Genomic DNA, 26,408 nt, shown 5'->3' on the forward strand with positions numbered 1-26,408 from the left:
TAGATGTGCGATGAGCACTTTGAACCCCCAAGTGCTTCACAGAAGTTTATAACGCAGAGCCGTGAAAATAAAAAATAATTTTTCTTTCCTCAAAAATTATTTTTTAGCCCGCAATTTTTTATTTTTACAAGGGTAACAGGAGAAATTGGACCCCAAAAGTTGTTGTCCAGTTTGTCCTGAGTACGCTGATACCCTATATGTGGGGGGAACCACTGTTTGGGCACATGTCGGGGCTCGGAAGGGAAGTAGTGACGTTTTGGAATGCAGACTTTGATGGAATGGTCTGCAGGCGTCACGTTGTGTTTGCAGAGCCCCTGATGTGCCTAAACAGTAGGAACCCCCCACAAGAGAACCCATTTGGGAAACTAGACCCCCCAAGGAACTTATCTAGATGTGTGGTGAGCACTTTGAACCCCAAAGTGCTTCAGAGAAGTTTATAACGCAGAGCTGTGCAAATACAAAATCATTTTTTCGCACAAAAATACGTTTTTAGCCCCCATTTACCGTATATACTCGAGTATAAGCCAACATTTTCAGCCCATTTTTTTGGGCTGAAAGTCCCCCTCTCGGCTTATACTCGAGTCATATACCGGGAGGTCGGCAGGGGAGCGGGGGCTGTGTAGTTATACTTACCTGCTGCAGCGCGGTCCCTGCAGTCCCTGGCTTCCCCGGCCCTGCAGCTTCTTCCTGTACTGAGTGGTCACATGGCACCGCTCATTGCAGAAATGAATATGCGGCTCCACCTCCCATAGGGGTGGAGCCGCATATTCATTGCTGTAAATGAGCGGTATCTGTGACCGCTCAATACAGGAATAAGATGCAGCGCCGGGGAGCATTCTATATGGGGCACAGCTTTCTATGGAGCATCTATGGGGCTATAATCAACGGTGCAGAGCATTATATATGGCACAGCTTTCCATGGAGCATCTATGGGGCCATAATGAACGGTGCAGAGCATTCTATATGGGGCACAGCTTTCTATGGAGCATCTATGGGGCTATAATCAACGGTGCAGAGCATTATATATGGCACAGCTTTATATGGAGCATCTATGGGGCCATAATGAACGGTGCAGAGCATTATATGTGGCACAGCTTTATATGGAGCATCTATGGGGCAACAATGAACGATATGGAGAATTATATGTGGCACAGCTTTGAATGGAGCATCTTATGGGGCAATAATGAACGGTATGGAGCATCTATTTTTATTTTTGAAATTCACCGGTAGCTGCTGCATTTCCTACCCTAGGCTTATACTCGAGTCAATAAGTTTTCCCAGTTTTTTGTGGCAAAATTAGGAGGGGGGGGGTCTGCTTATACTCGGGTCGGCTTATACTCGAGTATATACGGTAGTTATTTTCCCAAGGGTAACAGGAGAAATTAGACTCCCAAAGTTGTTGTGTAATGTTTCCTGAGCACGCGTATGCCCCATGTGTTTGGGTAATCCACTGTTTGGGCACACGTCGGGGCTCGGAAGGGAGGGAGCACCATTTGACTTTTTGAACGCAAGATTTGCTAGAAAAAATGGTGGCGCCATGTTGCGTTTGGAGACCCCTGATGTGCCTAAACAGTGGAAACCCCTCAATTCTAACTCCAACACTAACCCCAACACACCCCTACCCTAATCCCAACTCTAGCCATAACCCTAATCACATCCCTAACCCCAACACACCCCTAACCACAACCCTAACCCCAACACACCTCTAATCCCGACCATAACCCTAACCACAAGCCTAACCCCAACACACCCCTAACCCTAATCTTAACCCTATTTCCAACCCTAACTCTAATTCCAACCCTAAGGCTATGTGCCCATGTTGCGGATTCGTGTGAGGATTTTTCCGCACAGTTTTTGAAAAATCCATCCATTTAATGTGGATTTCCATTGTTTTTTGTGTGGATTTTACCTACGGATTCCTATTGAGGAACAGGTGTAAAATGCTGCGGAATCCGCACAAAGAATTGACATGCTGCGGAAAATACAACGCAGTGTTTCCGCGCGGTATTTTCCGCACCATGGGCACAGCGGATTTGGTGTTCCATACGTTTACATGGTACTGTAAGCGAGATGGAAAACTGCTATGAATCCGTAGCAGCCAATCTGCTGAGGATCCGCACCCAAATCCGCACCGTGTGAACATAGCCTAATTCTAACCCTAGTTCTAACCCTAACCCTAGTTCTAACCCTAACCCTAGTTCTAACCCTAGTTCTAACCCTAACCCTAGTTCTAACCCTAGCTCTAACCCTAACCCTAGTTCTAACCCTAGTTCTAACCCTAACACTAGTTCTAACTCTAGTTTTAACCCTAACCCTAGTTCTAGCCCTAACCCTAGTTCTAGCCCTAACCCTAGTTCTAGCCCTAACCCTAGTTCTAGCCCTAACCCTAGTTCTAACCCTAACCCTAGTTCTAACCCTAACCCTAGTTCTAGCCCTAACCCTAGTTCTAGCCCTAACCCTAGTTCTAGCCCTAACCCTAGTTCTAGCCCTAACCCTAGTTCTAACCCTAGTGGAAAATAAAAGTAAATATATTTTCTTTTATTATTGTCCCTACCTATGGGGGTGATAAAGGGGGAGGTTGATTTATAATTTTTTTTATTTTGATCGCTGTGATAGGTTCTATCACAGCGATCAAAATGTACCTAGAATGAATCGGCCGGCAGATTCGGCGGGTGCACTGGGCATGCGCCCGCCATTTTGGAAGATGGCGGCGCCCATGCAGAAGACGGACGGACATCGGGAGGGACACCGGAGGTCGGTAAGTATGCGGGGGTGGGATCGGACAGCGGGGGGGGGGGGTGAGACCGGACTGCGGGGAGCGGAGCACAGGACGGGGGCGGTGGATTGGTGGCGGGGCAGATCGTGGTTTCCAGCCATGGTCGATGATATTGCAGCATCGGCCATGGCTGGATTGTAATATTTCACCAATTTTAATTGGTGAAATATTACGTTTGCTCTGATTAAAAGTGAAACGTCACTTTCAACAGCCAATCAGAGCGATAATAGCCACGGCGGTGGGCGAAGCCACCACCCCTGGGCTGAAGTACCACTCCCCCTGTCCCTGCAGATCGGGTGAAATTGGAGTTAACCCTTTCACCCGATCTGCAGGGACGTCACAGGTCGGATTGGCACCGACTTTCATGTTGCATACGCTGTCACAGGTCGGGAAGGGGTTAAATTGATGGCTCTAGTATGGCCCAAACACCAGATCTCCTACCATGTTATGCTCACAGTGACATTTCACCAATATTTTCCTACCCATCCCTTCAGCTCGCTATCTCCAGTGAAAAGATAACCTTTGCTCTCAATTCCTTTCTTATCATAAGATGCTACAAGAAATATACAGGAAAGATATATATTTTTGTACTGTGTTAGCCAGTAGAAAGAAAAATATTTAGAGTTGAGAATCCACATCTAATGCGGTGTACTTAATTATATGTACCAAATATCCAGCTGGGGGTCTGTAGGGGAGACGGGGGCAAAAGCTTAGAACAAGGATGAATTCTCATCGCCACACAATAAAAGCAAAAAAGAATGGATGTACCTGTGGCCAAACATTTTTGTATCCCTGATCGCAGCATCATGGACATTAAATTACTGGTTTTAAAAGGTAACTTCAAATCTTATAGAGACAGAAGGATCTGGGAGTATAAACTCTAGACAACCTTTGACACACATGGATTTATGTCTTTCTACATCAACTAAGGAATTTGCTTGTCCGAGAACAGAAGGTCTCAATGATATTTCTGCTGGAGACACATTTAGTGCAGGAGAGGGTGAACGTATTGAATAGACGCTGGATACAGAGGGCGTATCATTCTACTTTCTCGACGTACTCTAGGGGTGTGTCTGTGTTAATACCTGCGGGGGTGCAGTATGAGGAGGTAATGGTAAAAGAGGATGTAGATGGTCAGTATGTGGTGGTGAAATGTAAAATAAATGGAGTGTTGATGTGTATAGCGGCAATGTATATTCCGCCCCCATACTCGAGTAAGATGATAAGAGAGGTGCTGGAGAGGGTAGAGCGTTGGGGACCGTTACCATCTCTAATTATTGGCGATCTTAATAATATCTGTGATGACTTTTGGGACAAAAACAAAAATCCCCAGAATAGAACAGGGGGACATATCACTACGTTTGGGACCTATGTCCGGGAAGTAGGTATGATTGATTTATGGAGAGTTAGACATATTGGGGAAAGGACGTACTCATGCTACTCGCCAGCTCATGGTACTTTGTCTAGGATTGACTTGGCGCTGGGTAACTGTTTACTGGACACGATGGTAGGGGAGGTGAGATATTTGCCTAGGGCTCTTTCAGACCATAGTCCAGTTGAGGTGGAATTTCGGCCGGTGGGGACACGGATCGGGAGCAGGAAGGAGTGGAAGATTCACCCTAATTGGCTACACAGTATGGACTTGGAAAAGATAAAGAAGGAGTTGGTGGAATTTTTTGAGATCAACGAGGGAAGTGTAGATGTTCTTACTGTGTGGGAAGCCATGAAGGCATACTTGAGGGGACTGCTGTTCAGGGATATTAGCAGGTGTAAGAGGAAATCGAGAGAGACAGAGAGGTTGGCGGTTGAAGGGCTGAGGATAGCCGAGGATGAGATGGTAATAGCGGGTACTCCGGAAGCTGGTAGGAGGCTAAAGGCAGCTCAGAGTCAGTTGGAGGAGGTATTGCTCGGTAAGGCTGAAAGGAAGAGGGAATTCATGAATCTGGCTTTTTACCAGGAGGGCGAATCTGTGGGTCATTTGCTATCGATGGTGGCTTCTGCCCAGAGAAACACTTCCTTTGTTCATTCTTTGGTATCGGGGAGCGGTGTGGTTGTCTCTGAGACTTCAGAGATTTTGGACATTTTTGCGGATTTTTATGCGGACCTATATTCCTCTCAGGTAGATGGGTCGGTGGAGGACACGGTGGCGTTCCTTGAGGAATTGGAGCTCCCAAGGCTGAGGGACATAGATAGAGAAGATTTGGAAGCTCCCATTACGGAGGAGGAATTGGGTCGGGCACTGCAGTCTATGGCTAATGGGAAGGCACCTGGCGTAGATGGATTTCCTGCTGAAATTTATAAAAACTTTGGGGAAGTGTTGATCCCTAAATTAAGGGTACTTCTGGAGGAGGCTAGGAGTGGTGGTCGTCTACCGGCATCTATGCGGGAGGCCATAATAGTGGTGATTCCTAAGGAGGGGAAGGATCCGACACAGCCGGATTCATATCGGCCAATCTCCTTGCTTACTACAGACGTTAAACTTCTGGCTAAGGTGTTGGCGATGAGGTTGACAAGTGTTATTTCCGGCCTGGTGCACTCAGACCAGTCCGGCTTTATGCCTGATCGGCCCACTGCGATCAACTTACGAAGGCTGTATATGAATTTGCAACTCAGATCCGACAACTGTGGCCAGAGAGTTATTGCATCTTTAGATGCTCATAAGGCGTTTGATAGTGTGGAGTGGGGATATCTCTGGCAGGTGCTCCGGAGTATGGGGTTTGGACCACAGTTCATATCCTGGATTCGACTGATGTACTCGATGCCGATGGCTAGGGTTAGGGTAAATGGGGAGTTATCACGGACCATACAACTGGCTAGAGGGACGAGACAGGGGTGTCCGCTCTCTCCTCTTTTGTTTGCTCTGGCTGTGGAACCACTGGCTGCTAAGCTTCGACGGTCTGATGAGGTGACTGGGTTTAAATATGGGATGATTGAAGAAAGGGTGGCGTTGTATGCGGATGACATTCTGCTATTTCTGGCTGACCCGGGTACGTCCTTGGAGGGAGCCATTGGGATTATTGAGCGTTTCGGATCGGTGTCGGGACTTAGGATAAACTGGAGTAAGTCTGTCTTGTTTAAGGTGGATGATGATGGTGGGGAGCCACTGGAGGATGGGCGACTGGAGGTGACTAGCCAATTTAAGTACCTTGGAATATGGGTATCTATGCCTGTTACTGACTATATACATAGAAATCTGACTCCAATCTTAGGTGTTCTTAAAGCGAAAGCAGATGCTTGGCTTAAACTGCATTTATCTGTGGTAGGTAGGGTGAATCTTATTAAACTGATTTTGATGCCAAAAATACTGTATATTCTTCATAATGCGCCAGTTTGGATACCACGCGGGAGATTTAGACAGATTAACTCTCTGTTCAGGAATTTGATATGGGGGAGACAGCATCCGCGTATCAAACTGGAGACACTTCAGCGACCCAAGGAAGATGGGGGATTGGCATTGCCTAACCCTGAAATATATTTTCTTGCAGCCCAGAGTCAGCATTTAAAAAGGCTGGGCGCATGAAGGGTCATCTGGGGCGGTACAGCGGCTGATGGAAGTGGTGACAAAAAGAAGGCCAGTGGTACAATGTTTGGAGGATGGATCCCTGGGGGCTCTGGGGAAATTATACCCGACTGTTGTTGATACGCAGGCTGTGGGGTAGGCTGAGACATATACGGGGGGTCACGGATTTGACTAGATTCTCGCCGCTATGGCATAACAGCAACTTACAGGAGTTTGAGGCACTGGGGGTACTGACAGAATGGCAGGTCAAAGGGATTCAGTACGTGTATCAAATAATTGAGCGAGGTGAATTGAAATCATTTTGCCAATTACAGGCGGAATTTGGTCTTGGAACTGCAGGGGAGTATCAGTATTTGCAGATGAGCCATGCTTTTGGAGCTCAGAGTAGAAACGGAGGTATTGGAATTCAGAGGGATATAGTACTGGAGTATGTGTGTAATGAAGGGACTACTGGGGGAGTCATATCTACTTTGTATAAAGATCTGTTGCACACTTTCCTATTGGGGTTTCCAATAATGGCGAGAGCTAAGTGGGAAAGGGATCTGGGTCCAATGGAGAATGAGACTTGGGAGTCGGTGCTAGAATGGGTCCCACGATAGTCACTGAGCGAACCGTATAGACTGTCACAGCTCTATGTGATACACAGGGTTTATAAGTCACCGATGGTGCTATATAAGGCTGGTTTGCGTGATGATTCTGAATGCCCGAGGTGTAAAACTGCAGATGCTGATATACTCCATATGATGTGGACGTGTCCGAGACTGGCTGCTTTTTGGGTGGTAGTTTTGAGTCGTATGGAAGGTGCGTATGGATGTAAGGTGCCAAGGGATCCAGTTGTCTGCTTGTTGGGATGTGTGGATGAGATTGGAGTGGATAACAACCTGAAGATAGCTATAGCCAGATTGTTATACATGGCTAGGAAGGTGATAGCTCGAAATTGGATTAGGGAAGAACCGCCGTCAAGAGGAGAGTTCCTCCAGTATGTGAAGCAGGGCCTGACACTGGAAAAGGGGTTTTATAAAAAAAAAAAGAGGGAAAATCGAAATGTTCAATAAAATGTGGTCTCCGTGGATTGCTATGGGATAGGGGTATTATAGAGGGAGAGTTAATTAAGGTTCCTAATTAATGGTAATGTTAAATGTGGCTTATATTATTGGCCGAGGGATTAGATAGTATATTTGTCTAATGATGGAAGTGCTAAGCAAGGTGAGCTGCTTTGTTGGGTGGGGTTGGGGGGGGGGGGTGGGATTGAAGGGGAATGTTTGAAGGGGGGAAAAAAAGCTTTGTATTGAAAATGAGAATGTATCAACCACTGAGGACTCTCAATTCTAAATATTTTTCTACATAAAATATAGTAATATGGCTACAGTACTGTACAAAAGGTTTGTTTTAGAAATGCTGCAAAGTAAGAATGCATTCACAAACAGACTTGTTAAAGGGAACCTGTCACCCCCAAAATGGAAGTTGAGCTAAGCCCACCGGCATCAGGGGCTTATCTACAACATTCTGTAATGCTGTAGATAAGCCCCTGATGTAACCTGAAAGATGAGAAAAAGAGGTTAGATTATACTCACCCGGGGCGGTCCCGCTGCGGTGGGCGTCGCGGTCCGGGGCCTCCCATCTTCTTACGATCATGTCCTCTTCTTGTCTTCATGCCGCGGCTCCGGCGTACTTTGTCTGTCCTGTTGAGGGTAGAGCAAAGTACTGCAGTGTGCAGGCGCCGGGAAAGGTCAGAGAGGCCCAGAGCCTGCGCACTGCAGTACTTTGCTCTGCCCTCAACAGGACAGACAAAGTACGCCTGCGCCGGAGCGTGAAGACAAGAAGAGGACATCATCCTATGAAGATGGAAGGGATCGGATCACAATGCCCATCGGACCCGGACCGCAGCGGGACCACCCCTGGGTGAGTATAATCTAACCTCTTTTTCTTATCTTTCAGAAAACATCGGGGGCTTATCTACAGCCTTACAGAATGCTGTAGATAAGCCCCTAATGCCAGTGGGCTTAGCTCACTTTCCATTTTGGGGGTGACAGGTTCCCTTTAAAAGTTTTATTTTTTTCAATGATCCTCTTTATACCCATACCTGTTTTCACCTTTATGACCAGGCCAAATTGTACAATTCTGACCAGGCCAAATTGTACAATTCTGACCAGTGTCACTTTGAGGTAATAACTCTGTAAAGCTTGAATCGATCCAAGTGATTCTGAGATTTTCTCATTACATATTGTACTTCATGATAGTGGTCAAATTTTAAAATGTGTTCAATATGACTTGTGTGTTATATGTGAAAAAATCAGAAGTTTGCAATTTTCAAACTTTCAATTTTTTGCACTTACACCAAAGAGTTATCACACAACATAGTTAATAAATAACATTTCTCACATATACTTTACATCAGCACAATTTTTTGGACATTATTTTTTTTGTTAGGAAGTTAGAAGGGTTAAAAGTTGACCAGCGATTTCTCATTTTTCTAACAAAATTTCCAAAACTATTTTTATAGGGACCACATCACATTTGAATTGACTTTGAGGGGTCTATATAATCGAAAATATCCCATATAGTCACCATTCTAAAAACTGCACCCTTCAAGGTGCCCAAAACCACATTCAAGAAGTTTAGTAACCCTTCAGGTGCTGCACAGGAACTGAAGCAATGTGGAAGGAAAAAAAATGAATATTTAACTTTATTTCACAAACATTTTTACTTTAGACACATTTTTTTTTTATTTTCACAATAGTAACCGGGAAAAAATGGACCTCAAAATCTGTTGTGCAATTTTTCCTTAGCACACCAATATCCCATATGTGGGAGAAAAGCTTCTGTTTGGATGCACAGCAGGAGTCAGTAGGGAAGGAACACCGTTTAACTTTTTGACACCACATAATTTCATAACATTGGGTGGTGAAGGAAAAAAATAACACTTTTTAACACTAAAATGTTGTTTTAGCCCCAAGTTTTTATTTATTCTAAGGGCTAATAGGAAAAATTGGACCATAGTCTATTTTAAACATTTCTCTTAAGTACGCCAATACCCTACGTGTAATCGGGAAATACTTTTCAGGCACAGTGCAGAACTCAGAAGAGAAGGAGCACAATAGTAAAGTGCAAATTTTGCTGTTATGGTTTGCGGGTGCCATGACACAATGGGAGAGCTGCTGAGGGGGCAGAACAGCAATTAAGATGCAGGTGCAGTGATCATATTGACACCACAGGTTTGTTCCAGAATTTTATACCATTGGACAGTAAAGAAAAAATAATTACACTTTTACCACCCAAAATTTGGTTTCACCCAAGATTTTACATTCTCACAAAAGTGGGTAAAAATCACACCAAAATTTGTCACACATATGTGGCTGTACAGTACTGCTTAGCCAAATGGCGAGACTCAGGATGGATGGAGCGCAGATTTTCCTAGAATAGTTTGCGGACTCCAAATGCCCCAAGTGCTGGAAGAACAGAATCCTCCATGGCTCAGAAGGAAGGTGGGGTCATTTTGTATTTGGGAGTGCAGAATTTTCAGAATTTCTTTTAGGGGGCAAGGAGCTATTTCAATTTTCCAGAGCCATTGTACTCACAAACGTGGAAGCCCCCTATATTTCTTTTAACAGATAATGGGCCTGAGTGGAGACTTGCTTTTTTCTGATTTTACAAAAACATTTTGGATCACATTTATTCTGCCCTCTACGCTGAGCATTTACTTTGAATTTTCTATATAAATCTCCGAGTGATGTGACAGATGAAACCCCCGATGGAGTCACTCACTATGAGGCAGCAGAGTTACTCTGGACTCCATCTGGTCTGTGTTTAGCATTGCTGCCCTTTTCAAAAGTGCACAAAACTGTGGTGGACCCCACTTCTATGCATGCCTAAAAAGACTGAGACAGCCGGATCATAGGCCAGACAGCATCCACAGTGCCTCCATCTGCCTCATTAAAAGGAATCTTCCACTGAGGATTCCTTCTAAATCACGTACAGTGGGTACAGAAGGTATTCAGACCCCTTTAAATTTTTCACTCTTTGTTTCATTGCAGCCATTTGGTAAATTCAAAAAAGTTCATTTTTTCTCATTAATGTACACTCTGCACCCCATCTTGACTGAAAAAAATCCAGAAATGTTGAAATTTTTGTATATTTATTAAAAAAGAAAAACTGAAATATCACATGGTCATGAGTGTTCAGACCCTTTGCTCAGACACTTATATTTAAGTCACATGCTGTCCATTTCCTTGTGATCCTCTTTGAGATGGTTCTACTCCTTCATTTCAGTCCAGCTGTGTTTAATTAAACTGATAGGACTTGATTTGGGCTTGATTTGGAAGCCTGTTTATATAAGACCTCACAGCTCACAGTGCATGTCAGATCAAATGAGAAATCATGAGATCAAAGGAACTGGCCAAGGAGCTCAGAGACAGAATTATGGCAAGGCACAGATCTGGCCAAGATTACAAAATAATTTCTGCAGTACTCAAGGTTCCTAAGAGCACAGTTGCCTCCATAATCCTTAAATGGAAGAAGTTTAAGACCACCAGAAGTCTTCCTAGACCTGGCCATCCAGCCAAACTGAGCAATAATGGGAGAAGAGCCTTGGTGAGAGAGGTAAAGAAGAACCCCAAGATCACTGTGGCTGAGCTCCTGATATGCAGTAGGGAAATGGGAGAAAGTTCCACAAAGTCAACTCTTAGGCTGGGGTCACATTGCGTTTTGGTCAGAGCGCTAACGGACAGCGTTGCACGGCGAAATTAACGCCATGCAACGGGTCCGTTAGCGCTCCCATTGCCCGCAATGTACCAGCGCATTGCTAGCGCGTGTCATTTTCGGCACGCGCTAGCGACGCGCCGGTCTTTTGTAGCGCGCCTCAGACGCTGCTTGCAGCGTCCGCGGCGCGCCCGAGGTCCGTTCCCCGCTCTCGCAGATCGGGGATCTGCGAGAGCGGGGACGTTAACGCGACCCCGAAACGCGGCCCTTTAAAAACATTGCGTTAGTGCAATCCGTTTAGCGCTAGCGCTAACGCAATGTGACCCTAGCCTTACTGCATTGGCCCAACGGAAGCCTCTCCTCAGTGCAAGACATATTAAAACCCACATAGAGTGGCAGCATCATGCTATGGGGGTATTTTTCAGCTGCAGGGACAGAACGACTGGTTGCCATTGAAGGAAACCTGAATGCAGCCAAGGATAGAGATATCCTGGATGAAAACCTCTTCCATAGTGCTCTGGACCTTGGCTGAAGGTTCATCTTCCAACAAGACAATGACCCTAACTGCACAGCTAAAATAACAAAGGAATGGCTTCAGAACAACTCTGTTACCATTCTTGACTGGTCCAGCCAGAGCCCTGACCTAAACCCAATTGAGCATCTCTGGAGAGACCTGAAAATGGCTGTCCACCAGCGTTCACCATCCAACCTGACGGAACTGGAGAGGATCTGCAAGGAAGAATGGCAGAGGATCCCCAGATCCAGGTGTGAAAAACTTGTTGCATCATTCCCAAGAAGACTCATGACTGTACTAGCTCAAAAGGGTGCTTCTGCTCAATACTGAGCAAAGCGTCTGAATACTTATGACCATGTGATATTTCAGTTTTTCTTTTTTAATAATTTGCAAACATTTCTACATTTCTGTTTTTCAGTCAAGATGGGGTGCAGAGTGCACATTAATGAGACAAAATGAACTTCATTGAATTTACGAAATAGCCGCAATGAAACAAAGTAAAAAAATTAAGGGGTCTAAATACTTTCCGTACCCACTGTATTTCAGAGATTTACAAGGAAACCCCGGTGTAAGCGCTCAGCGCAGGATACATGTGAGCCGAGCCTGACTGTGATCTTTGAGAGGCAGAATGAAAAACCAGCAGGTGAAGAATTGGTTTTATTTATTTTTTACACCGTTCCTAATGCGGTATAAGGCTACTTTCACACTTGTGCATCGTTTTGGGGGAAAGTTGCCCGCAGGATGCGTTTTTTCTCCATAGCCTTGCATTAGCGACGCATTGCGACGTTATGGCCACACGTCGCATTCGTTGTGCGACGGATGTCGTGTTTTGGCGGATTGTCGGCACAAAAAAAGTTACATGTAACGTTTTTTTGTGCATCGCGTCCGCCATTTTCGACCGCGCATGCACGGCCGAAACTCCGCCCCCTCCTCCCCGGACATTACAATGGGGCATCGGATGCGTTGAAAAACTGCATCCGCTGCCCCCGTTGTTCATTTTCACAACGTGCGTCGGCCCGACGCATAGCGACAGGCCCGTACCGACGCAAGTGTGAGAGTAGCCTTAGTGATTAGGCGACTTTATTCCATTGGGTCTGTGTAATTACATAAATACCAGATTTATATTGGGTTTTTATGTTTGGCTGCTGTCACACACTAAGGCTACGTTCACATTAGCGTTTTGCGGGGATGCGTCGGGCGCAGCCGCGGCGACGCATGCGTCACGCACCCCTATATTTAACATGGGGGCGCATGGACATGCGTTGTCTTGCGTTTTGTGACGCATGCGTCTTTTTTGGCGCAAGCGTCAGGGCGCAGAGGACGCAGCAAGTTGCATTTTTTTGCGTCCAAAATCATGCCAAAAAAGGACACATGCGTCACAAAACAATGCGTTTTGCATGCGTTTTTGTTTGCGTTGTGCGTTGCGTCGCCGACGCAACACCGCACAACGCAAATGTGAACGTAGCCTAAGAGTCTTTAGTGTAAAAACTTTTTTACATCGCAACATTTTGAGAGGTATAATTTTTTCACATTTTGGCCCACTGAGTTCTTGTGAGGGCTTGTTTTTTTTTTTATGGGATGAGTTGAAATTTTTATTGGTACCATTTTCGGGCACAAGACTTTTTTTCATCCCATTCGATTCCGATTTTTTTTGACGCAGAAGTAACAAAAAACGGCAATTCAGAAATTCGTTTTTTTATGCAGTTTTGCGTATGATAAAATTTATAGGGCAGCTTTATTCTTTGCGTCAGTACGATTACAGCGACAACACATTTACCGTATATACTCGAGTATAAGCCGAGATTTTCAGCCCATTTTTTGGGGCTGAAAGTCCCCCTCTCGGCTTACACTTGAGTCATGCCCGGGGGTCGGCAGGGGAGGGGGAGCGGGGGCTGTCTAGTTATACTTACTTACCTGCTCCGGCGCGGTCCCTGCTTCTTCCACCGCTGCATCTTCTTCCTGTATTGAGCGGTCACATTGTACCGCTCATTACAGTCATGAATATGCGGCTCCACCTCCCATAGGGGTGGAGCCACATATTCATGACTGAAAATGAGCGGTAACTGTGACCGCTCAATACAGGAAGAAGATGCAGCGCCGGGAGAAGCAGGGACTGCAGGGACCGCGCCGGGAGCAGGTAAGTATACGGGGAGGGGAGCGCTGTGCGATATTTACCTGCTCCTCGCTCCGGCGCCGCTCCGTCTCCAGCGTCCTTTGGCGGAGCCGCACGAGGAGTAGGTAAATCTTGAAATCGCCGGCGTCCTGAGCGAAGAGAGGTGAGTATGTGATTTTTTTTTTTTTTTTTTAATTGCAGCAGCAGCATTCTATATGGCACAGCTTTATAAGGAGCATCTATGGGGCCATAATGAACGGTGCAGAGCAAATATGGCACAGCTTTATATGGAGCATCTATGGGGCCATAATGAACGGTGCAGAGCAATATATATGGCACAGCTTTATATGGAGCATCTATGGGGCTATAATCAATGGTGCAGAGCAATATATATGGCACAGCTTTATAAGGAGCATCTATGGGGCCATACTGAACGGTGCAGAGAATTATATATGGCACAGCTTTATGTGGAGCATCTAAGGGGCAATAATGAACGGAGCAGAGCATTATATATGGCACAGCTTCATTATGGCCCCTAGATGCTCCATATAAACGGTGCAGAGCATTCTATATGGCACAGTTTTATATGGAGCATCTATGGAGCCATAATGAACGGTGCAGAGCATTCTTTATGGCACAGCTTTATGTGGAGCATCTATGGGGCAATAATGAACGGTATGGAGCATCTATTTTTATTTTTGAAATTCACCGGTAGCTGCTGCATTTCCTACTCCAGGCTTATACTCGAGTCAATAAGTTTTCCCAGTTTTTTGTGGCAAAATTAGGGGGGTCGGCTTATACTCGGGTATATGTTTTTTTATGTTTTGGCGCTTTTACACAATATACACTTTTATAGAAAAATAATAAATTTTGCACCGCTTTATTCCGAGAGCTATAACTTTATTTTTTTGCTGATGGAGCTGTAAGGCGGCTTGTTTTTTGCTGGACAAAATGACATTTTCAGAGATACCATTTTTATTTATATGTCTTTTTGATTTGTTGTTAGGAGGTATACATTGATATATTACATATATATTATATATATATATATATATATATATATATATATATATATATATATATATATATATATATATATATATATATATAATATATATATATATATTTAAAAAATTAATTTAGAGCATTGCAATGACTTATAACTGTCTGTTCTACTCTGACACAAGCCCCTTAGGGTACGTTCACACTAGCGTTGCGCCGCCCTGCGTCGGCGACGCAACGCGCGACGCATCGAAAAACGCGCGCAAACGCGCGCGTTTTGCGACGCGTGCGTCGTTTTTGACCAAAATCGGACGCACAGAAAATGCAACTTGTAGCGTTTTCGTGCGTCCGACGCCAGCGTCGGAAACGACGCACGTGGCGAAAAACGCAACCAAAAAGACGCACGCGTCCCCTATGTTAAACATAGGGGCGCGTCGCCGCTGCGTCGCCGACGCAACAGCGGCGCAACGCTAATGTGAACTTAGCATTAGACCGTGCTCTGCGCACGGTCTAAAGAGCTTGCCGTAGCCTGTTGACCTGGATTTGACGACATTGGGTCTCCATGGCAATGATCGGGCCCCTGCTATGTTGTTGCAGGGGCACCAATTGGAGGGCAGATGAGGCTCGCTCCCTCCCTCTGCTGCCTTCTAAATGCTTTGATCGTTATCAGTCACATAATTTATGGGGTTTAACTGCCTGGAGCAATGCTGGCTCCATTCCTTTCAGTGAGAGTCGGGTGTTAGCTTTGATGTCAGCTGAACACCCGGTGGAGATCGCGCACACAGCTGCTGTGAGCACAAAATTGTCATTACATACCAGTACATCATAGCCCAGGGAGCACTTATCAACGATGATGTACTGGGTATATCTAAGGTCGTAAGGGGTTAACAAAATGCAAAGTGAATAAACAAAAAATTAATTTAAATCAAATCAATATTTTCTGTCCACCCTTTTTCCTTCAAAATTGCATCAAAGCATCAATTCGTCTAGGTACACTTGCATACAGTTGCACTCAGTAGGAAGGTTGTTCAAAACATCTTGAAGAACTAACCACTAGAGATGGGCGGACCTCTCGATGTTTGGGTCCATCGGGTTCGGCCGAACAGTTACAAGCTGTTCGGGTACCAGAACAGTACGCAGACCCCTTTCACTTGAATGGGGGCCCAAACATCCAGTTTTTGCCGCGATGTCATATGCATGACAGTGCGGCCAACAACGCTTCTGATAAGCGGAGAAATCATCCCCGCCGGTCAGAGACCCGCGATTCCCACACTGTCAAAAGATAGCGTGAGCGCTCAGTTGTAATCGGAGGTATAAAGTTTACCTCCAGTCACTGGTGTCAGCGGATGGGACTACTGATTGCATCATCCGACATCTGCTTACGCTAATAACAATGAGAGCAGGAATGGAGGATGGGTGTATTCAACAGCCGCTCCTGCGCTGTAAATAAATAATTTAAAAAAAATACATGATAGCCCGCCAGACAAAACTCACTCCTTTGGGCTGCAACCCTTAGCTGTCAGCTTCAGTAGCTTCAGCTTCAACAAAGATGGTTATCAAGAATAGAGGGGTCCCCATGCTGTGTTTTTTTAATTATTTAAATAATTTAAAAAAAAAGCTTTGTGGGGTCCCCCTCATTTTTGACAACCAGCCTTACTAAAGCAGACAGCTGGGGGCTTTTATTCTCAGGCTGGTAAGGGGCCATGGGTATTGGCCCCCCCTCCAGCCTAAAAATAGCAGCCTGCAACTGCCCAGAAAAGGCACATCTATTAAATGATCCAATTCTGGCGCTTTGCTAGACTCTTCCCACTTGCCCTGTAGCGGTGGCAAGTGGGGTTCATATTTGTGGGGTTGATGTCACCTTTGTATTGTCAGGTGACATCAAGCCCACGGCTTAGTAATGGAAAGGCGTCTATAAGACACCTATCCATTACTAATCCTCTAATAACAGCGAGAACAGGAGCGGCTGAAGGGTGTATTCATTAGCCACTCCTGCGCTGTAAATAAATATTTAAAAAAAAATGGCATGGGGACCCCTCTACTCTTGATAACCAGCCTTTTTGAAGCTGACAGCAGAGGGTTTCAGCCACCAGCTGTGAGTTTTGCCTGGCTGTTAATCAAAACAGGGGAACCCACGGCGTTTGTTTTATTATTATTTATTTACAGCGCAGGAGCGGCTAATGAATACACCCTTTAGCCGCTCCTGTTCTCGCTGTTATTAGTGGCAGTGGGTGTTGGATGGTGACCCACAGCTGAAACAAGTGACTGGAGTTAAACTATATACCTCCAATCACAGCTGAGCGCGCTCGCTGTCATTTGAGAGCGTGGAAACCGCGGCTCTCTGACCGGCGGGGATGATTTCACCGCCGATGAGAAGCGATGTTTGCCATGCTGCCAAGCAAATGACAGCCCGACAAACACCCGGTGTTTGGGCAGCCGAACCCAAACAGTAACACGGACTTCCTGGAGAAGTCCGTTTTCTGTGGACATGCCCGAATAGTAGGTGTTCGGTATGGACCCCGAACTTTACTGTTCGAGTTCGCCCATCTCTACTAACGACAGATCTTCTGTGGATGTAGGCTTGTACACATCCTTTTTTTTTTTTTTTCCTTTACGTAATCCCACACTTATTCGATACTGTGATCAGGGCTCTCTGTGAGCCATGTTATCATTTCCAAAACTCCATGTTCTTTTTAACTCCTTAATGCAAAATCACATACATGATTGTGATTGCTTTAAATGATCCCCGCATGAAAACGCACAGTGGCAGTTTCACGATGTGACTGTCCTGGTGTGACACGACCTGGCAAGTGGTTGGTTACAAAACGGCGAAACACACAAGGGTACACCGGAGACACTTTAACAACGGTGGGCTCTGTCTGTAGGGAACGGTGAATGGGCACCTCCTGCACTCACCTGAGGCTGTGCCCTGATCTTGCTACCGTCCCTATACGGGTTCTTTCAACCCGTCGCCGACCAGGATACCTAGTCCCTCACTTGCCCTGCTCTAATCCCTATGTAGGGAGCTGGCAGGTGCGAGCACTGGTCCCACGACTGCATTAATACAACACTGGGAAAGTTACAAACAACAAAGGGACAAAGAAACAATAACACCACACTTAGCTTTCTCTGCTGCAATGCACCGCACAGCAGAGTAAGGCACCAGGAATAAGTATTCAGCTGTAGAACAGCACTCAGCAAGCTCCTATTCCAGCAAGGTTGGTATCCAAAGGACCTGTATAACCAACAGTCAGCTGATGCACCAGGTGACCTTTTAAAGGAAGGTGGGAGTGGTCACCACCCACATCAGCAGAACAAGCTGCAATGCAATTACACCAGCGGCCACCGGGGAAAAACTGCATTAAGGCTACTTTCACACTAGCGTTAACTGCAATCCGTCACAATGCGTCGTTTTGCAGAAAAAACGCATCCTGCAAAAGTGCTTGCAGGATGCGTTTTTTCCCCATAGACTTGTATTGACGACGCATTGCGACGGATTGCCACACGTCGCATCCGTTATGCGACGGATGCGTCGTGCTTTGGCGGACCGTCGGGAGCAAAAAACGCTACATGTAACGTTTTTTGCTCCTGACGGACCGCTTTTTCCGACCGCGCATGCGCGGCCGGAACTCCGCCCCCACCTCCCCGCACCTTACAATGGGGCAGCGGATGCGCCGGAGAAATGCATCCGCTGCCTCCGTTGTGCAGTGCGTTAAACGCTAGCGTCGGAATCTCTCCCCGACGCATTGCGACGGTGAGATTCCGACGCTAGTGTGAAAGTAGCACCCCCGATGACCTGAAAGGAAAAAAGGTTTTAATCTGAAGGAAACCAGATCTGCCACAGATCCAAACATGGATCGTGAAAGTACCCCCCTTTTAATGAGCGGCCTCTGGACACTCAACACCGGACCTCACCACATAACAACCTATGGTGAGGATGCCTTGATCCACCAAAGTTCACCTCGGCAGTCACCTGGCTCTCAGGTTTATGGCAAACGTGGCCTGATGAAAAATGCCACCAACGAAGACTCCGGAGGCGCCACAAACCTCCAGAGGGCCGACCTGGGGAATGAGTTGTGTACATGCATAACTGGGGGTAACTCCAACTGATAAGTCCCTGGGCTGAGAATGGCTGATACCCGATATGGCCCAATCACCCTGGAACTCCAGGACCCCGTTGCACACTGCCACCTGATGACTTTGGTGGAAACCCATACATACTCATTTACACACAGGTTCGGACCTGAACGTTTTCATGCATGCGTCTGCCACAAGATGGTGAATTCTTAACCCCTTCATGACCGGGGGATTTTTCGTTTTTCCGTGTTCATTTTTCGCTCCCCTCCTTCCCAGAGCCATAACTTTTTTATTTTTCTGTCAATTTGGCCATGTGAGGGCTTATTTTTTGCGGGACGAGTTGTACTTTTGAACGACATCATTGGTTTTAGCATGTCGTGTACTAGAAAACGGGAAAAAAATTCCAAGTGCGGTGAAATTGCAAAAAAAGTGCAATCACACACTTGTTTTTTGTTTGGCTTTTTTGCTAGGTTCACTAAATGCTAAAAATGACCTGCCATTATGATTCTCCAGGTCAGTACGAGTTCATAGACACCAAACATGACTAGGTTATTTTGTATCTAAGTGGTGAAAAAAAATTCCAAACTTTGCTAAAAATAAATAAATAAATAAATAAATTGCGCCATTTTCCGATACTCGTAGCGTCTCCATTTTTCATGATCTGGGGTCGGTTGAGGGCTTATTTTTTGCATGCCGAGATGACGTTTTTAATGATAGCATTTCGGTGCAGATACGTTCTTTTGATCGCCCGTTATTGCATTTTAATGCAATGTCGCGGCGACCAAAAAAACGTAATTCTGGCGTTTCGAATTTTTTTCCCGCTACGCTGTTTAGCGATCAGGTTAATACTTTTTTTTAATTGATAGATCGGGCGATTCTGAGCGCGGCGATACCAAATATGCGTAGATTTGATATTTTTTTTATTGATTTATTTTGATTGGGGCGAAAGGGGGGTGATTTAAACTTTTACGTTTTTTTTATTTTTTTCACATTTTTTTAAACTTTTTTTTTTAACTTTTGCCATGCTTCAATAGCCTCCATGGGAGGCTAGAAGCAGGCACAGCACGATCGCCTCTGCTACATAGCAGCGATCTGCTGATCGCTGCTATGTAGCAGACTTGCACGTGTGCTGTGAGCGCCGACCACAGGGTGGCGCTCACAGCGACGGGCGATCAGTAACCATAGAGGTCTCTAGGACCTCTATGGTTACCATCCAGACGCATCGCCGACCCCCGATCATGTGACGGGGGTCGGCGATGACGTCATTTCCGGCCGCCCGGCCGGAAGCGGTAGTTAAATGCCGCTGTCTGCGTTTGACAGCGGCATTTAACTAGTTAATAGGTGCGGGCAGATCGCGATTCTGCCCGCACCTATTACGGGCACATGTCAGCTGTTCAAAACAGCTGACATGTCCCGGCTTTGGTGCGGGCTCACCGCGGAGCCCTGCATCAAAGCAGGGGAGCCGGCATCGGACGGTATAGTACGTCCGATGCCGGTAAGGGGTTAAAGGACTTGACAACAGAGGCATCCCCCTGTGTCACCAAACTCACACCCCCATTATGCTCAGAGGGATCCACCACCCTCCTCGGACCCCTCCTCCTAAGAGGTCTCTGACACACCGGGTTAGTATGTAGTGAGGGTAGAGTCTTGCCCCTACTCTCTGGCAGCATCTCTGCTGCCCCACTGGAGAGGAAGGGGTAGGTTGTAGAAGGACGGCAGAGACAGTTGCCCCTGGGCAGCAGCCCTCATACGACTTATCCCAGCTGACCACTTCCCTTGACCGCCAATCTATGACCGGGTTGTTTTTTTTCAACCAAGTGAGTCATAAAACGATGGGTGTTGGCATTCCCCCCCAAGACGTACCACGACAGGAACTCCTGACGAGTCCCTATACGCAGGTGTATATCATCCACGACTTGGGTCACCCACCCCTGGCTGAGTGGTACGGAGTCAATGGCCTGGACACTAAGGGGTTTAGTTAGTGTTCTACACCTCAGGCCATGGGTCTGGACAAAATGAGCATCCACCAGATTGACACCTGCTCCACAAGCACCGGTATACACTCAGTTACCCCGCCATACACTCAGTTACCCCGCCAACCACTACTTCAGCTGACAGGTTACACTGAGGAGAAGATATGGAGGAAATATACACTCCCTGGTCGCCTCCCTCACACAACCAGGGGGACGCGGCTTCTTAGGTGGTACAGGTATTTTGGCGCGAGCTGGGCAGACACCGATAAAATGACCAGTCTGCCCACAGTAAAAACATGCCCCCACACTACGGTGAACCGCAGGCAACCCCATTTGGGAAACAACTCCTCCCACTTGCATGGGTTCATCCACCTGCTCAGGTGTGTCCCCCTCCCTAGCAAGGACTACCGGAGGCACATTAGGTGTATGTCTCTCCCTCAAGCGTCTCTACCCGGATGGCAAGGGGCATGGTGGCCTCCAACGACCTGGGGGCGACATACTGCACAAGAGTATCCTGCAACCTTGAAGACAGACCCTGCCTAAAATGGCTCCTAAGGGCAGGGTCATTCCACTGTGTGTCAGTGGCCCACCTCCTGAACTCCGAGCAGTACTCCTCAGCCGGCCGAGCCCCCTGCTTGATTTTATGCAGTCGCAATTCTGCCAGGGAGACGCCATCAGGATCCCCATACACAAGCGCCAAAGCCGCAAAAAACTCATCCACCGACCGTAAAGATGGAGAACCGGCCAGCAGGGAGAGCCCAGGATTGAGGATCACCCTCAAGAAGGGAGAGTATAATCCCCACACGCTGTTCCTCACTCCCTGATGAACGAGGGCGGAGCCTAAAGTATAGCTTACAGGCTTCCTGAAAAACCAAAAATGTATCTCTCCCATCAGAGAACCTGTCAGGAAGAGATATCTTGGGCTCTGTTTGAGCATGAACCTGGGCCGAAGCCCAAAACCCCACCAACTGCTGCAGCTGCTGCACCACCTCACCACGCAGCACCTTAAACTTGTCAGTGAGGGTCTGAAGCAGTTGGGCAAAGGCCTGCATTTGAGCCATAGCTCACCAGAAAAAAAATGGGTTGGTTATAATGTCACGATGTGACTGTCCTGGTGCGACACGACCTGGCAAGTGGTCGGTCACAAAACGACGAAACACACAAGGGTACACCGGGAACACTTTAACAACGGTGGGCCCTGTTGGTAGGGAACGGGGAATGGGCACCTCCTGCACTCACCTGAGGCTGTGCCCTGATCTTGCTACCATCCCTATACGGGTTCTTTCAACCCGTCGCCGACCAGGATACCTAGTCCCTCACTTGCCCTGCTCTAATCCCTATGTAGGGAACTGGCAGGTGAGAGCACTGGTCCCACCGCTGCACTAATACAACACTGGGAAAGTTACAAACAACAAAGGGACAAAGAAACAATAACACCACACTTAGCTTTCTCTGCTGCAATGCACCGCACAGCAGAGTAAGGCACCAGGAATAAGTATTCAGCTGTAGAACAACAGCAGTCAGCAAGCTCCTATTCCAGCAAGGTTGGTATCCAAAGGACCTGTATAACCAACAGTCAGCTGATGCACCAGGTGACCTTTTAAAGGAAGGTGGGAGTGGTCACCACCCACAACAGCAGAGCAAGCTGCAATGCAATTACACCAGCGGCCACCGGGGAAAAACTGCATTAACCCCTGATGACCTGAAAGGAAAAAAGGTTTTAATATGAAGGAAACCAGATCTGCCACAGATCCAAACATGGATCGTGACAGGCAGTTTAATGCAAACTGCTGTACCGGACACCAGAGACACGCAGCTAGCCGCCTGGACTAACTGACCAACCAATCACCGTGATCCCCGCTCGGTACCAATTACATGGAATCAGGCTGCATTAGCCTTCTTTTCTGGCTCTGATATTCACAGTGATGTCACTAAGAAGATCTGAGCCGGCTCTCAGGTGTGTCACGATTTGTATTGTCACTTATTGTGGCCTTTAAAACTCCTAGATGCTGCTGTCAGTAGCAATATCGGCATCTACATGGCTAACCACATTATCCCATAATTGAGGGGTCCTGAAAGGTTCCCTGGCAACCATGAGGTCACGTAATTGCCTCAAGGTCCAACAGTTACGGTGTCCTGTTAGGTCCTGACGCAAGGAGGACAGTGCAATTGTCAGTGTAAAAGTTAACAGCTCTCCTACACTGCAGTGTACTGTTTCACATGTGCTGCAGTACAGGAGACCAGTGAGATAGAGATATATATATATATATATATATATATATATATATATATATATATATATATATATATATAATAAAATTAGATGGTGGCCCGATTCTAACGCATCGGGTGTTCTAGAATATGTATGCATATAGCAGCCACATAGTATATAGCACAGGCCACGTAGGATATAGGAGCCACGTAGTATATAGCAGACAAATACTACGTGGCCTGTGTTATATACTATGTGGCTGATATATACATATTGTAGAATAACCGATGCGTAAATACAGGCCATGCAATATATGTGGCCAAACAGTATATAACACAGCCCAAACAGTATATAACACAGCCCACGCAGTATATAACACTGGCCACGTAATATATAGCACAGCCCACGCAGTACATAACACTGCCCATGTAGTATATAGCAGCCATGTAGTACATAATGCAGCCCACGCAGTATAGAACACAGCCCACATAGTGTATAACACTGGCCATGTAGTATATAGCAGCCAAACGGTATCTAACACAGCCCACGTAGTATACAGCAGTGTGGGCACCATATCCCTGTTAAAAAATAAATAAATAAAAAATAGTTATATACACACCCCCTGGGATCCAGCGAAGCTCCAGCGATATGCGCGCGCGGCTGCCGCCATCTTCCGTTCCCATGATGCATTGCGAAATTATGCAGATGACTTAGCGGTCTCATGAGACCACTAAGTCTTCTGGGTAATTTCGCAATGCATCTCTGGGAACTGAAGCTGGTGGCAGGCGCGAGCGCATCGTTGGACTACGGAGGGTGAGAATAGCAGGTTTTTTTGTTTTTTTTTTTAAATTATTTTTAACATTAGATCTTTTTACTATTGATGCCGCATAAGCAGCATCAATAGTAAAAAGTTGGGGACACACCGAGTTAATAGCAGCGGTAACGGAGTGCGTTATCCGCGGCATAACGCGGTCCGTTACCGCCGGCATTAACCCTATGTGAGCGGTGACTGGAGGGGAGTATTCGGGCGCCGGGCACTGACTGCAGGGAGGAAGAAGCGGCCATTTTTCCGCCGGACTGTGCCCGACGCTGATTGGTCGTGGCTGTTTTGCCGCGACCAATCAGCGACTTGGATTTCCATGACAGACAGAGGCCGTGACCAATGAATATCTGTGACAGAAAGGCAGACAGACGGAAGTGACCCTTAGACAATTATATAGTAGATATATTATATATATATATATATATATATATATATATATATATATATATATATATATATATATATATACCGTATATACATACCGTATATACTCGAGTAAAAGCCGACCCGAGTATAAGCCGACCCCCCTAATTTTGCCACAAAAAACTGGGAAAACTTATTGACTCGAGTATAAGCCTAGGGTGGAAATGCAGCATTTACCGGTGAATTTCAAAAATAAAAATAGATCATTATTTCCCCATAGCTGTGCCATATAGTGCTCTGCACCGTTCATTTTGTCCCATAGCTGTGCCCCATATAGTGCTCTGCACCGTTCATTTTGTCCCATAGCTGTGCCCCATATATGCTCTGCACCGTTCATTATTGCCCCATATCTGTGCCCCATATATGCTCTGCACCGTTCATTATTGCCCCATATCTGTGCCCCATATATGCTCTGCACCGTTCATTATTGCCCCATATGTGTCCCATATATGCTCTGCACCGTTCATTATTGCCCCATATCTGTGCCCCATATATGCTCTGCACCGTTCATTATTGCCCCATATCTGTGCCCCATATATGCTCTGCACCGTTCATTATTGCCCCATATCTGTGCCCCATATATGCTCTGCACCGTTCATTATTGCCCCATATCTGTGCCCCATATATGCTCTGCACCGTTCATTATTGCCCCATATCTGTGTCCCATATATGCTCTGCACCGTTCATTATTGCCCCATATATGCTCTGCACCGTTCATTATTGCCCCATATCTGTGCCCCATATATGCTCTGCACCGTTCATTATTGCCCCATATCTTTGCCCCATATATGCTCTGCACCGTTCATTGCCCCATATCTGTGCCCCATATATGCTCTGCACCGTTCATTTTGTCCCATAGATGCTCCACATAAATCTGTGCCGCCGCTGCTGCTGCAATAAAAAAAAAAAACACATACTCACCTCTCTTGCTTGCAGCTCCCAGTGTCCGGTCCCGGCGCCTCCATCTTCCCGGCGTCTCTGCTCTGACTGATCAGGCAGAGGGCGCCGCGCACACTATATGCGTCATCGCGCCCTCTGACCTGAACAGTCAGAGCGCAGACGCCGGGAAGATGGAGCGACGCCCGGCGGCTGGAACGCGGACAGGTGAATATAAAATACTTACCTGGTCCCAGCGATCCTGACGCTCCCTCTGCCTGTCACAGCTGGTCTTCGGTGCCGCAGCCTCTTTCTCTATCAGCGGTCACCGGCACCGCTGATTATAGAAATGAATATGCGGCTCCACCCCTATGGGAGGTGGAGCCGCCTATTCATTTTTCTAATGAGCGGTCCCACGTGACCGCTGAAGAGGGGAAGAACTGCAGCACCGAAGACCGTGGGACGGCAGGGACAGGGCCAGGATCGCTGGGACTAGGTAAGTATACCTCAGCGCCCTCTCCCCCTCACCCGCCGACCCTGCCACCCACCTTGACTCGAGTATAAGCCGAGAGGGGCACTTTCAGCCCAAAAATTTGGGCTGAAAATCTCGGCTTATGCTCGAGTATATACGGTATATCACAATGTTTTGTCGATGTTATTACAGCATTTATGTAAAAACAAAAAAGTACACATGTGAACATAATCGTAACTGTAACAATCCGAACTATAAAACTTTAACAAAATTCTTCTTATTATTTATTTATATAGCACCATTAATTCCATGGTGCTGTACATGAGAAGGGGTGACGTACAGAGTTATAGATATCGTTTACAGTAAACAAATTTACAATGACAAACTGGTACAGAGGGGAGAGGAAAAGATCTATCGCTTAGGCTATGTTCACATTTGCGTTGTGCGCCGCTGCGTCGGTGACACAACGCAAATAAAAACGCACGCAAAAACGCTGCGTTTTGCGACGCATGCGTCCTTTTTTGCCGAAAATTGGACGCAAGAAAAATGCAACTTGTTGCGTTTTCTGCCCCCGATGCTTGCGGCAAAAAAAACGCATGCGTTGCACAACGCATGTCCATGCGTCCCCCATGTTAAATATAGGGGCGCATGACGCATGCGTCGCCGCTGCGTCGCCCGACGCAAAACGCTAATGTGAACGTAGCCTTATAGCGAACACCTTAAAAAAAAAATAAAATCTTCAAGCATGTAGCTTGATCTTCTTACTGAAATGCAAAAAAATGGGATAAGTAAAAAGTTCAAAAATATCACCTTGTCCTACATAAAAACAAGCACTCGTACCGTTCTTTTGGCTTGAAAAATAAAGTTATGACTGTTAAAATATTGCAAAAAAATAATTTGTAAATGTAGCATAATATAAAAGAAAATGT

At 46.4% G+C, this 26,408-nt stretch overlaps 1 protein-coding gene across 2 annotated transcripts in view; it reads left to right on the top strand.

Annotated features, from left to right (window-relative positions):
- ORMDL1 (ORMDL sphingolipid biosynthesis regulator 1) overlaps positions 1-26,408 on the top strand; it is a 77,792-nt gene that overhangs the window by 44,627 nt on the left and 6,757 nt on the right. The gene's annotated exons all lie outside the window — the stretch shown is intronic.

Source organism: Ranitomeya imitator, chromosome 7, assembly GCF_032444005.1.
Source record: "Ranitomeya imitator isolate aRanImi1 chromosome 7, aRanImi1.pri, whole genome shotgun sequence".
In the NCBI taxonomy this organism is placed as follows: Eukaryota; Metazoa; Chordata; class Amphibia; order Anura; family Dendrobatidae; genus Ranitomeya; species Ranitomeya imitator.